We start from the raw sequence: 15,141 nt of genomic DNA on the forward strand, positions 1-15,141 counted from the left end.
TAGCTTTTCAGGGACATCTAGTCTCTATACACAGAACCTCAGAGGTACTGGCCAGTTAAGTTAATGCAATAAGAAAATAAAAGTCATCACTCTCAGGAGAAAAGTAACCAAAGCAATTCTGTGATATACCATTAAGGAAACAACCATTTTTACATTTTTAAGAATTCTTCCAACCGGTTGTTTAGATATCAGCTTTAGCAAGGAGTTATCAGAATATATAGCATCTACCAAATTCATTTTGTTTTACTTAAATATAAAAGTAGCTGTGTCCATACTATATTATTTTCGAGTTACAGCGATATATTTATGGACTTGGAAAAACTTTCACTTGAATATTATTAAATTAAAAAGTCAAACCACTAAATAGTTTGCATTGTATGAATCCTCTTTGGGGAGAGACAAAAGGACGTGAACTAGTGTATTAGACAGACAAGATTATCAGTGCTTCTAGTTTTCTTTTACTTGTTGAGGTCTTATTTTTGCAAAATAAGCAATATCTTTTTGTAAAGTTAAAAAAAAAATCAGCGTTCAGTAGCCATAGACAGAGTCAGGGAAAGGGCCTCTGCGGTAGAATTTTCCAGAGTCATGACATGGTCCAGGATTGCTTTGCGAACCCAAGTCCCAACAATTAGTGGGCATTTAGATATGCAAAACTTATTTCTCAAATAGCAGGAATACTTCTTATAACCATCCGAAGCTCCAGGATCCCTGTGCTTCTTTTGAGTAGCATTTGAGAGAGAGAGATGCTATGTTTTGAGAGAAGCATTTGAGAGAGAGAGATGCTGTGTTTTGAGAGAACTTGGATGTGCAGTATTCACTCTGAGAAAAATGTCAACAAGATGGCACAGGAGGACACCTGGCAGCCACCAGCCGGCCTGTTTCCTGTCACTCTCTGGAGCCAACAACTACTGGGCTCCTGGGACTTGCCCTGGGAGAGAGTGTTCATCTTTTGGTCTGTTTCTGCTTCACAGTGGCAGCTCACTGTCATTGTTCTAATGAACTTTTTACAAGGCTGGCACACAGATATAGAGATAGGAGTGGCCGCAGAATGGGCGAGGAGACAACAAAAGGGCACTAAGTGGATGGAGCCCCCTCTGGGCCCTGGGTCAGGCCTGGGCGATGCTTCTCTCCTTGTGTGGGCTATTGGGTTTCATCCTTCTTGGATCCGTGTGGAGCAGGTGGCTTCTGTTGCCCATTCTAGGCTCAAAGACCATGGAGACAGAGGTTTAAAAATTTTTTATTAACTTAAAAAAGAAACTTGTAAACTGTTGAGTGGAGAAGCCTAGTACTGTCTTAAATACGGCATGAGTACCCACCTTAGCGTGATGTTGAGAGGATTAAACATTTCATATAAAGCATTTAGCATAGTGCCTGATATATCATGTCATGTTATAATAAATGGTAGCTGCTAATAATTTGGTTCTCATTTTTAAACATAAACCTGTTTATATTCCAAAGCTTGTTTGTTTGGAATAGTTTATAAGTTAGTTTGATGAATTCCTGTCCTATGGAGACCTGAGAGAAAGTTCTTAACTATCAAATAATGCTTAATTTGATACCCCGGGCATAGATTCCTTTGTATTTTTAAACTAACCACCCTATTTCGTTTCATTCAGTTTCAGAAGTTTGGGTATTCCTTGCAATGCCATCTCATCCTGCCCATCTTAATATGGGTCTTTTTTTGTAGTTAGAGACCAATGAGGTTCCATCTTAATGCTTTCGTTCCTTGAAATTTCCATTAGTGTCTTTATTCCTTTTTAGATTGTGTAGCTGTATCCCGATGGGTTTTAGATGGAGTCAGCCCAGGGAAGTTTGCTATAGAAAAGGACTGGTGCTGATGACAGACTGTTTTCTTCTTACTGTTTAATGCCATAAAAATGAAACTCCTAGAGACAGCCAGGGAGGCTATTAAAAAAAAAAGTGCTGAGCAATGACCAGCAGTGGCAATTCGTTCTGAAGATGACAGCTTAGGTGAGTGATGGATATGTTTTTGTGTCTGCCAAGGTCTAGGGGAAAACAATCCTTCCCGTTCTCAATCCTCGTGGTTTAGCCATGTGATCTGGGCTTGTCCAGAGCTCTCTACCACCCAGGTCACAGCCAGTGGTGCTGAAACAGGGTAAATCAGTACCTTACACTGGACTTTTTCTATTAAGAAGCACTTATTTTCTTCTTTTTCTTCTTTTCTCCTTCTTTTCTTCTTTTCTCCTCCTTCTCTCTTCCTCCTCCTCTTCTTTCTCTTTTCTTTCCTTCCCTTCTTTCCTTTTTTCTTTTCTTTCCTTTCTTTTCTTGCTTTGTCTTTCTTTCTTTCTATCTTTCCTCTCTCTTTCCTTTCTTTCTTTAAATTAATATTGTTAACTGTAAGGATTACATAAATCTAGAGCTGCTGGTTATTGCCTTTGCCTTTACAAGGAGTGGTGGGAAAAATCTTCCCAAGAATGGCGCTGAGAAATGGCAAGACAATTCCCTGATAGTATCTTGTGAGCCTCTGGGTCTGACCCTGCCAGAAACAAGCTGTGTCCTGGTCTTCACAGTTCTGAGCTGACAAAAGCAGGTCCCAGTTGGTTTCTGTCACTTGACAACTGAGAGACCTGTGTATTACAAAGTTTACTGAGCAATATTTGCTACCTCCTTCTTTGTGTGGGGCACTGTGCTGTGCTCTACCTTGAGATATTTTCATTCTACTTTGAGGCAAGTGAAACAGTCTTCAACAGTAGTGAATTGGTTCCTGAGAGCCCATGGAACCTAATCCTTGGATATGCAGCAAGTCTTAAAAATCAAAGATGGTCTTTTCATCAGTACCATCAGATTATTTAGTTTAACTACAAAAGCATATCTCATCTGAAGCATTGCTGTTTCCACTGTGAAGCTTCTACATCAGTGCACCAGGTGCTACTTTTTTTCAATTTATTGTTTTTTAAAAACATTTTACATTAAATTGTGTGATACACATGCAGAACATGCAGTTTTGTTCCATAGGTATACATGTGCCATGGTGGTTTGCTGCACCCATCAACCCGTCATCTAGGTTTCAAGCCCCACATGTGTTAGGTATTTGTCCTTATGCTGTCCCTCCCCTCATCCCCCACCTCCCAACAGGCCCTGGTGAGTGATGTTCCCCCAACTTGTCCATGTGTTCTCACTGTTCAACTCCCACTTATGAGTGAGAACATGTGGTGTTTGGTTTTCTGTTCCTGTGTTAGTTTGCTGAGAATGATGTCTTCTGGCTTCATCCATGTCTCTGCAAAGGGCATGAATTCATTATTTTTTATGGTTGCATAGTATTCCATGGGGTATATGTGCCACATTTTCTTTATCCAGTGTATCATTGATGGGCATTTGGGTTGGTTCCTAGTCTTTGCTATTGTAAATAGTGCTGCATTTAACATACATGTGCATGTGTCTTTATAGCAGAATGATTTATAATCCTTTGGGTTTATAACCAGTAATGGGATTGCTGGGTTAAATGGTATTTCTGGCTCTAGATCCTTGAGGAACTGCCACATTGTCTTCCACAATGGTTGAATTAATTTACATTCCCACCAACAGTGTAAAAGTGTTCCTATTTCTCCACAGCCTCTCCAGCATCTGTTGTTTCCTGACTTTTTAATGATCACCATTCTAACTGGCATGAGATGGTATATCATTGTGGTTTTGATTTGCATTTCTCTAATGAGCAGTGATGTTGAGCTTTTTTTCATGTTGGTTGGCTGCATAAATGTCTTCTTTTGAGAAGTGTCTATTCATATCCTTTGCCCACTTTTTGATGGAATTGTTTGTTTTTTCTTGTAAATTTGTTTAAGTCCCTTGTAGATTCTGGATAGTAGACCTTTGTCAGATGGATAGATTGCAGAAATTTTCTCCCATTCTGTTGGTTGCCTGTTCAGTCTCATGACGGTTTCTTTTGCTGTGCCAAAGCGCTTTCGTTTGATTAGATCCCATTTGTCAGGTTTGGCTTTTCTTGCCATTGCTTTTGGTGTTTTAGTCATGAAGTCTTTGCCTATGCCTAGGTCCTGAATGGTATTGCCCAGGTTTTCTTCTAGGGTTATTGTGGTTTTGGGTTTTACATTTAAGTCTTTAATCCGTATTGAGTTACTTTTTGTATAAGGTATAGGAAGAGGTCCAGTCTCTGTCTTCTGCATATGGCTAGCCAGTTTTTCCAGCACCATTTATTAAATAGAGAATCCTTTCCCCATTGCTTATTTTTGTCAGGTTTGTTGAAGATCAGGTGGTTGTAGATATGTGGTGTTATTTCTGAGGTCTCTGTTCTGTTCCACTGGTCTACAGATCTGTTTTGGTAGCAGTACCATGCTGTTTTGGTTACTGTAGCCTTGTATAGTTTGTAGTGTGATGCCTCCAGGTTTGTTCTTTTTGATTAGGATTGTCTTGGCTATATGGGCTCATTTTTTATTGTCTATTTTATTCTTCTGTCTTTTCTTCTTTATTAGTCTGGCTAGTGGTCTATGTATTTTGTTAATCTTTTCAAAAAACCAGCTCCTGGATTCATTGATTTTTTTTTTTTTGAAGGGTTTTTCATGTCTCTATCTTCTTCAGTTCTGCTCTGTTCTTGGTTATTTCTTGTATTCTGCTAGCTTTTGAATTTGTTTGCTCTTGCTTCTCTAGTTCTTTTAATTGTGATGTTAGGGTGTCAATTTTAGGTCTTTCTAACTTTCTCATGTGGGCATTTAGTGCTATAAATTTCCCTCCCAACACTGCTTTAGCTGTGTCCCAGAGATTCTGGTATGTTGTCCCTTTATTCTCATTGGTTTCAAAGAACATCTTTATTTCTGCCTTAATTTTGTTATTTACTCAGTAGTCATTCAGGAGCAGGTTGTTCAATTTCCACATAGTTGTGTGGTTTTGAATAAGTTTCTTAATTCTGAGTTCTAATTTGATTGCACTGTGGTTTGAGAGACTGTTTATTATGATTTCCGTTCTTTTGCATTTGCTGAGGAGTGTTTTACTTCCAATTATGTAGTCGATTTTAGAATAAGTGTGATGTGGCGCTGAGAAGAATGTATATTTTGTTGATTTGGGGTGGAGAGTTCTGTAGATGTCTATTAAGTCTGCTTGGTCTGGAGCTGAGTTCAAGTCCTGAATATCCTTGTTAACTTTCTGTCTCATTGATCTAATATTGACAGTGGGGTGTTAAAGTCTCCCACTATTATTGTGTGGGAGTCTAAGTCTCTTCATAGGTCTCTAAGAACTTGTTTTATGAATCTGGGGCTCCTGTACTGGGTGCATATATATTTAGGATAGTTCGCTCTTCTCATTGCATTGATCCCTTTACCATTCTGTAATGCCTTTTTCTTTTTCGATCTTTGTTTCTTAAAGTCTGTTTTATCAGAGACTAGGATTGCAACCCCTGCTTTTTGTTGCTTTCCATTTGCTTGGTAAGTATTCCTCCATCCCTTTATTTTGAGCCGGTTTGTGTCTTTGCATGTGAGATGGGTCTCCTGAATACAGCAAACTGATAGATCTAGACTCTATCCAATTTGCCAGTCTGTGTCTTTTAATTGGGGCATTTAAAGACATTTGTGTTAATTTGATCCTGTCACCATGATGCTAGCTGGTTATTTTACACATTAGTTGATTCAGTTTCTTCATAGTGTCATTGGTCTTTATATTTTAGTGTGTTTTTGCTGTGGCTGGTACTAGATTTTTCTTTCCGTATTTAGTGCTTCCTTTAGGAGCTCTTGTAAGGCAGGCCTGGTAGTGACAAAATTTCTCAGCATTTGCTTGTCTGGAAAGGATTTTATTTCTCCTTCACTTATGAAGCTTAGTTTGGCTGGATATGAAATTCTGGGTTGAAAATTCTTTTCTTTAAGAATGTTGAATATTGGCCCCACTGTCTCCTGGGCTTGCAGAGTTTCTGCAGAGAGATCCACTGTTAGTCTGATGGGCTTCCCTTTGTAGGTAACCTGACTTTTCTCTCTGGCTGCCCTTAACATTTTTTCCTTTGTTTCAACCTTGAAGAATCTGATGATTATGTGTCTTGGGGTTGCTCTTCTTGAGGAGTATCTTTGTGGTGTTCTCTGTGTTTCCTGAATTTGAATGTTGGCCTGTCTTGCTAGGTTGGGGGAGTTCTCCTGGGTAATATCCTGAAGTGTGTTTTCCAACTTGGTTCCATTGTCCCCGTCACTTTCAGGTACACCAATCAATCATAGGTTTGGTCTTTTCACATCGTCCCATATTTCTTGAAGGCTTTGTTTGTTCCTTTTCTTTCTTTTTTCTGTAATCTTGTCTTCTCGCCTTATTTCAGTAAGTTGATCTTCAGTCTCTGATATCCTTTCTTCCACTTGATCGATTCGGCTATTGATACTTGTGTGTGCTTCACAAAGTTCTCGTGCTGTGTTTTTCAGCTCCATCAGGTCATTTATGTTCCTTTCTAAACTGGTTATTCTAGTTAGCAGTTCCTGTAACCTTTTATCAAGGTTCTTAGCATCCTTGTATTTGGTTAGAATATGCTCCTTTAGGTCAGAGAAGTTTGTTATTACCCACCTTCTGAAGCCTACTTCTGTCAATTCGTCAATCTCATTCTCTGTCCAGTTTTGTGTCTTGCTGGAGAGGAGTTGCAATCGTTTGGAGGAGACACAGCATTCTGGTTTTTGGAATTTTCAGCGTTTTTGCACTGCTTTTTTCTTTATCTTCGTGGATTTATCTACCTTTCATCTTTGAGGCTAATTACCTTTGGATGGGGTTTTTGGATGGGAGTCCTTTATGTTGATGTTATTGCTTTCTGTTTCAGTTTTTCTTCTAACAATCAGGCCTCTCTTTTGAGGGTCTGCTGCAGTCTGCTGGAGGTCCACTCCAGACCCTGTCTGCCTGGGTATCACCAGTGGAGGCTTCATACCAGAGGGGCACCAGCCTGATGCCAGCTGGAGCTCTCCTGTATGATGTGTCTGTCGACCCCTGTTGGGAGTTCTCTCCCAGTCAGTAGGCACTGGGGTCAGGGACCCACTTGGGGAGGTAGAGTGTCCCTTAGCAGAGCTGGTGCCCTGTGCTGGGAGAATCCCTCTTGTCAGGATCAGCTGCTGTCTTCAGAGACAGAAAGCAGGAACGATTAAATCAGCTGAAGCTGCATCCACACTACCCCTTCCCCCAGGTGCTCTGTCCTAGGAAGATGGGGGTTTTGTCTGTAAGCCCCTGACTGGGGCTGTTACATTTCCTTCAGAGATGTCTTGCCCAGTGAGGAGGAATCTAGAGAAGCAGTCTGGCCACAGCAGCTTTGCTACGCCCAGTCCAGACCTCCCAGCCTCCTTAACCACGAGCTACTTCAAGAATTCTTAGCTAACCCCGTGCTGTTTCCTTGAATGTGGCATTCTCTATAAAGCCATCTCTTAGTTTCCTAGTGACCTAAGACAACAGAAATGTAATCTCTCTCAGTTCTGGAGGCCAGAAGTCTGAAATTAAGGTGTTGGCAGGGCCATATTCTGAAGTTTCTAGGACAAACCCTTTCCTTGCCTCTTCCTAGCTTCTGGTGGCTCCCAAAAATCCCTGGAGTTCCTTGGCTCGTAGCTGCCCTGCTCCAGTCTCTGCCTTCATCTTCACATGGCCTCCTCTCCCCTGGGTCTTTGTTTCTTCACATGGGCACCTTATAAGGACACCCATCATTGGATTTAAGGCCCATCCTAAACCAGTGTGACCTCATCTTAACTTAGCTAATTATATCTGCAAATACTCTATTTCCAAATAAGTCACATTCTGAAGCTCCAGGTAGACATTAATTTTGGGGCAGATAGTACTCAACACAGTGTATCATCTAACAGAAGGTCTCTGTGAAACCAAACTGTCAAATACAATGGCCCAAGGAAATTGTTTCTCTACATGTCAGGGAAATTAAAGGTAAAACTTTAAATAGAAATGCTTTGCTTTTATTTTGCTTATTTTTTTCTGAGACAGGGTCTCACCCTATTGCCCAGGCTGGACTCCAGTGGCAAGATCATAGCTCACGGCAGCCTCAAACTCCTGGGCTCCAGTGATCCTCTTGCCTCAGCCTCCCAAGTACTTGGAACTACAGGTGCACATCGCTATGCCCAGCTAATGTTTTAATTTTTTTGTAGAGATAGGGTCTCCCTCTGTTAACCAGATTGGTCTCAATCTCCTTGGCTCAAGCAATCCTCCCCCCTTAGACTCCCAAAGTGCTGGGATTACAGGCGTGAGTCACTGTGCACAGCATGCTTTTCTTTTAGAGTAAACAAACAGCTCTTAAAAACTAAACCAGCAGAACATAGGAAACAGACTTTATCATACCTGCCTTTGTATTTAACCATGCTAACTTCTCTGTCAACAAATAGTTCTGCTTACAGACTGTGGGAGAAAAAGGGTTGTCCTGAGAGATTTTCATTTAACATAAATTACTCTTAAGGGAAATACAAATAGAAACTCCAGTGAGATACCACAGTGGAATGGCTAAAACCACAAAGATGGACAACACCAAGTGCTGACGAGAATGTGGAGCAGTTAGAACTCTCAATCATAGCTGAAGGAAGTGTATAGGGGTACAACTATCTTGGAAAAATCTATTTAGCACTATACACTAAAGTTAAATATATGTTAAATAAAGTTAAATATATGTCTACCCTATGACTCAGCAATTCACCCTAGGTATATACCCAAAGAAATGAAGGTGTGTATCATAGACTTCTGTAAGGCTGTTCATAGCAGGTTTCTTGATGATGGTTAAAAGTATTAGTGACTCAAATGTTTATCAGCAAGAGAAGGGTAAACACATTGTGGTGTATTCATGTAATAGGATACTAGCAACCAGCAGGAAAAAATGTTAGAGACATAGAAAAAATGAACCTCAAAAACATTTATGTTGAGTAAAAAAGTCAAGTACAAAAGAATATACATACTGTTTCTATTTACATGAAGTTCAAGAACAGGAAAAATTATAGTGATACAAGTCAGAATAGTGGTTACCTCTGGAATGGGGAATATTGACTGGAAAGTGACAAAGAACTTTCTGGAGTAGTAGAAATGGTCTCCATCTTAACCTAGGTGATGAATACATGGGTGTCTACATAGAAATTCATTGCCCTGTATACTTAAGATTACTTTTATGTGGGTAAACAATATCTCAAAAAATAATAATGTGATTCCTGTTCTCTTGGAGCTTCCTGGCGGGTAAAGAGATGAATATAACAAATAAGGACTCAACCACATCATCAGAATTCTTCTAAGTGCACTTATAGAATAGCATGCTTTGAAAAAGAATAACAGGGATATAATTTGGATGGGGGGAATTATTTTCTATATATACTTTCCAGAAGTAAAGTCTTTCTGACCTTCTCCTATCCTTCTGTCTCCTGCCCATCTTCCTCACCCCAATGCCACCCCTCTCAAAGCAAAGTAAGTCATAGAAACCAGAATTCCTCTTTCCCAAGATGGGCTATAGTTAACAATAATTTATTACATATTTCAAAATAACAAAAAGAATGGAATCAGAATGTTCCTAACAAAGAAATGATAAATAGTTGAGGTGATAGATAACCCAATTACCCCGATTTGATTATTACACATTGTATGCTTTTATCAAAATATCACATGTACCCCATATTATGTGTCCATAATAATTAAAAATAAATTTAAAAAATAAAAAGGGTGCCCCCTTATAAAAGATGTACGAAAACAGAAACTAAACATGCTAAAACTTGAGAAGGACTATTCCTACAAAGAGTTGGGCCAAAGGAAAAAGAGACTTAAAATACCTCAGAAAGTCCCAGCATATGAGCAAAGATTTGGAAAATCCTGTAGGCGTGACAGATGAAGTCTCTCTAACAGAAGGGACCGAATCCAAAAATGCTAGTCTGGTTACTAATGTCTGGAGTAGAAGCACTATCAAACCTCGGTCACAAGTCAATTATCTGAGAACTTTGGTATCTCATAATTATAGGGGAAAAAATGCAATGTTTTTCCTCGCTTATCACAAGGGTCACAGCTGACATTCCTGTAACAGACAGATTAACAGGAGAAAAGCATAACAAATGTATTCAAAGTTTTAGGTGACACAGAAGCCTTCAGAAATAAAGACCCAAAGACCCAGTGAAACCTGTCTATTTTTGTGGTTAGTGATATGGTTTGGCTGTGTCCCCACCCAAATCTCATCTTGAATTGTATCTCCCATAATTCCCATGCATAATGGGAGGGACCCAATGGGAGGTAATTGAATCATGGGGGAGGGTCTTTCCTGTGCTGTTCTCATGATAGTGACTAAGTCTCACAAGATCCGATGGTTTTATAAATGGGAGTTCCCCTACACAAACACTCTTTTCCTGTAGCCATGTAGGATGTCCCTTTGCTCTTCCTTCATCTTCCAACATGATTGTGGGGCCTCCTCAGCCATGTGGAACTGCGAGTGCATTAAACCTTTTTCCTTTGTAAATTACCTAGTCTCAGGTATGTCTTTATCATCAGCGTGAAAACAGACTAATAGAGTTAGGTTCCGTGAAGAATGGACAGCCCTGTAGAAATGTGATTGGACAAAAGGGTAGGTTTAATGGTGGTAGACTGAGAGGAGGGCAGGTGAAACCCAGCAAATTTGTTTAGATTCTTCTTGGCATCTCTCTGTAGCATTCCCGCCTTCTGTAGGGGCAGGGTCCCTCTGGAATGAGGGTCTTGAAGGGAGAGAGTGATTTTCTAGGTTTGGGGGCTTGCTTTGTGAGAGGGAGTTCCAGTTTCTATAGCCCACCTTGGGAAAGAGGAATTCTGGTTTCTATGACTTACTTTGCTTTGAGAAGGGTGGCATTGGGGTGGGGAAGAGGGGCAGGAGACAGAAGGATAGGAGAAAGACTTTACCTCTGGAGTTTTTCTATTTTTCTTCAGTTCATAGAACTTAGCACACCAAAACACCATACTTTAGGGTATTGTGTTCTGAGTCCCAATGTGATCAAGACCAGCTGTTCTAGGATGGCCTTCTGCCCCTTTGAATTTGGTGACTAAATTCTATGAATTTCTCAAAATAATGTAATAATGTCTTTAGTGTTAGCTTTTGAAATGGGTAATGTCTTAATTTTTGTGGAATCTTTGCATAGTTTTGAAAATATTGAAAAGATCAAGAGAACTGGATGCTTGGGAGACATATAGTATAGATGATTTATTGAGTGACAAATGTTCATTAACTTTGCCTAAATAGGTACCCCAAGGGGAAACTAATATGTGACAAGAACTAAAATGTATTCTCAGTGCTGCCTTGCGTACAATATGCTGCTTTTTCCCCTACAGGCATGAGGTTTTGCTCTTAGACTAAGAGAGAGGATTCTTTTCTTTATGCCCAGTGCTACTTGGCCAGGGTTATACCAGTTCAGAACACTGATGAGAGATGTGCTATCACCATGTTGATCAACTTTAAGGGTCAGAGTGACCTGCCCACAGAACCATTAGAAGCAATGTATCTTGATGGAATTTTTGTTTGTTGGCTGATTGTGTTAAAAGATAAACTTAGGCACATTAAAATTTTAATGAGTTATTTGAATTCAGTGATTCATGAATTGGGCAGTGCCAGATCACAAGTGGCTCAGTGCTCCACCAAAGGGGGCACAAGAGGACATTTTATTAGGTGTTTGTAAAAGCCAGATAATGAAACTATTTGATTGGCTAAAATGGAGAGTCCCTAGTTAGAGGTTACTTGGTAGCTTCTAATTAGTAAAGCCTCTGGTTAGAGGGTAGTTGGTGGTTTCTGATTGATTAACCTTAAGTTTTGTTTTACTGTTTAGATTAAGTTGGGGTTTGGTTTGCTTATATAAGAACCCAAGGTGCTGGAGACATCTCAGCCTAATGGTCTCCCAGTTAATTATTCTAACAACTGGTATGTTTTGCTATATTTCGAAAGGAAGCAATTAATTTTTGGCCACCTCTGTCTCAGTCACTTTATTTATCTACCTAATAGGGTAACATGCATTTAATTAGAATGAAATGTCCAATTAATAAGGTTGGATTGTACCTATATTGTTTTCTATTTTATCACATGTACAATTACTCTTGTCCTAGGTGTAGATGCATATAGCAGAACTAGACAACTATAAAATGAACATCTTTCAAACTTCTTCCTGAATCTGAAGCAGTATATAAAATGACTCTGTACAATCAAAAGCTATTCAATAGGCTGGGGGCGGTGCCTCATGCCTGTAATCCCAGCACTTTGGGAGGCAGAAGCAGGCGAATCATGAGGCCTGGAGTTCGAGACCAGCCTGGCCAAAATGGTGAAACCCCATCTCTACTAAAAATACAAAAAATTAGCTGGGCGTGGTGGCAGGCGCCTGTAATCCCAGCTACTCAGGAGGCTGAGGCAGGAGAATTGCTTGAACCCAGGAGGCAGAGGTTGCAGTGAGCCGAGATTGCACCACTGCACTCCAGCCCTGGCAACAGTGCAAGACTCTGTCTCAAAACAAACAAACAAACAAACAAACAAAACATTCAAAAGGCTTCTTGAAGATGAATTTTGAGCTGGGTCTTGAAAGAAGGATAAAACAAAAGACAGGCAAAGAGAAAGTAAAGACAGGTAGAAGAATAGTACAGCAAAAGCAATGAGACCAGAGAAGAGAGTGAAGGAATCTAGTATGGGTGAAGAGGACCCTCAGCAGGGCACTTATTCTGTGATGCTGTTTTCTTTTGCTAGGAAACTAGGAAACATGAAGGATGTGTCTTCTTAAGCATCGGCATTTGAGCCAGATGGCCTTGCTTTAAAAATAAATAAATAACACATTCTATACTTTGGAATGTTCTAATGTGGAAACCAATATTCAAGAATGGGCTATGGAAAAACAGTATTTTTGCTATTTTTAGAAGCAACCACCCTCTCTTTCTGAGTAATAAGCTTAAGGCTCCAACTTCTAATTCACAGACTAAAGACAAACAAATTATATCAGATTAATATTTTCAAAATATTCCAGTTGCACTCACAATTTTTCATGGGATAACTCTGCCAAAGAGGATATTGAGGTCAATAAGCACATGGCTTCCTGGGCTGGAGAGAGTTAACTGATAAAAAGGAGCAAGGGCCCTAGGGGTGGTGATGAAGACAGAGTGAGCGGTCTGATGGGCCACATTCTCCCAGCTACAGTATAACATCTGAGAATGTGTGTCAGGCCCACTCCTCTGCAGACACAGCAACTGTAGCAGGAGGCCGATGGGGCTGCTGTGAGGACATCCAGGACCAATGATGGTCCTAAGGGGAATTCTGTAGGGCTATGATTTGAAGGTATTTTGTTTTTGTTTTTAGTCTCCTCTGCTCTTTGTCTTGTCCCCACAGTTCTGTCTGATACTAAGAACTGCCACATGTTTGGAATATCCTCATGATCACACATCTGGGTCTTGAGGCAGCAGGAGGCAGGATAGAATTTGATGGGAAAATGAAAAAAGAGAATACTAATAAGTGCCATTTAGCAAGCACTCACTACCTCATTTCCTTGAACCCTCACACCACCCTGATGGATCACTGGCAGAGGAAACTCTTGGTTGCCCACTTAGCATCCATTTTGCCCTTTCTTCTGTTAAAAGAAAATCTTCAGACAAATTTAGCAGCTTGAGGAAAGAATGATTCATGAATAAGGCAGCACTCAAAACCAAAGGCAATTCAGAGAGCTCTACCTAGCCATGTGAACAGGGAGCTTTTATGGACCAAATGCAGAAGCAAAGTAGAGAAGTTCCTTGATAGGCTACAGCTAAGTATTTGCCTTATTTGAGCATGGTCTGATCAGGTGGCTGGCTGTTAATGGCCGAAGTTCGGCTGTTTGTTGTAAAATATGCTCCTAAATGAGGTTTCTGTTTCTTTAAATTAGGTTGCAGTTTGTTACCCAGGAACCCAGAGTATGGAGACAGCATCATGGTCATAGCATCCTGCCTATGTAATTTAACACTTCTAATAAAATCCATTTCATTCTTCCCCAGTGTGGCCTTGGGAAAACCAAATGCACCCCTGCTCCAGCAATTGGCTTGATTCATCTCAGGTTAAACCTGTCTCCTTCCCAGTGACTGGTTCAGGGATGGGCACAGGTACCTCTTATCTGGAAAGTTAGATGAGAGAACAACATTCCTGGGGAAGATCTTAGAAGTTTCCTTAATCTTTGATGCCTGGGATGGCTGCAGCCATACAGCTAACAGATTAGGCAGAGCCAGCATGAGAATGGCAGAGCCAGGAGAGGGAGACCAGCTTACTCAATGGCACAGTTGAGCCACTGAATCAAACAGTCCTGAAAACTGAATTATTCTAGAAACCTTGTTATGTAAGATAATTGATATCCCTACTGATTAAGCCAGTTTGAGTTTGTTTTGCTACTTGCAACCTAAAGTATTCTAATTAATACATTGCTATTATTTTCCCCACTTGGAAATCAAGAGTCAGACAGCTAAATAACTCAAAGTCTCCAGCAAGTGAGTGAGAAAGCCAGGTCTCTCCAACTCTAATGCCAAGTTCTAACCTGCTAAGTAATCTGGAAATGGTCTGTTCATGTCAGGGAGGAGAGCCATGGAACCAATGGCCCAGATACTCATGGGGCTGGGACATCAGAAGGGAGCAATCTAATTCCTCTCTGAGTGTTCCTCATCAGGTGGGGGTGAACAAACATCTGAGGCAGGGCCCCCTAAGCAGCCAGGATGCGTGGTACTGCATGGGAGAGGCCCCTGTAGTTCCCTTTAGAAGCACTAAAGTCTCTAAAGGGAGCTTGACCAAGTTTACAATATTGAAAACATTTTCAGAGCTTTTCCATGTACAAGATGCTTTTCTGATACATGACTTCAGTTCTGATTTTTTTTAATCCTATTGAGGCATGAAGTAGCCTCCACTTTACAGAGGAGAAAACTGAGACTCTGCAAGGCTACAGGACTTGCCCCAAATCTCCCATTTAAGTGGTGAAACTGACACTTGATCCAAAGGCTGCCTCAGTCCCATGCTTTTCCCATGTCACACTGTCAGTGTGACTCTTGTCCCTGCAGGTGACATGTTCAAGGCCACATACTTATTTTTATCAATACCTTGGGAAAGGTGGCTTGCATGGCCAATACTATGACTCTAAGTGATTTAGAGAGAGGTCTAGATTCTCGCCCTTCTGGAGGGAAAGAAAGGAGTTGACTGCCTTGAGTTAGTTCCCACACTATGTGTCTGCTGCACTTGAGCCAAGAATTCTTATTGTCTGGAACAGGGAG

Source organism: Pan paniscus, chromosome 7 (assembly GCF_029289425.2).
Source record: "Pan paniscus chromosome 7, NHGRI_mPanPan1-v2.0_pri, whole genome shotgun sequence".
Taxonomy (NCBI): domain Eukaryota; kingdom Metazoa; phylum Chordata; class Mammalia; order Primates; family Hominidae; genus Pan; species Pan paniscus.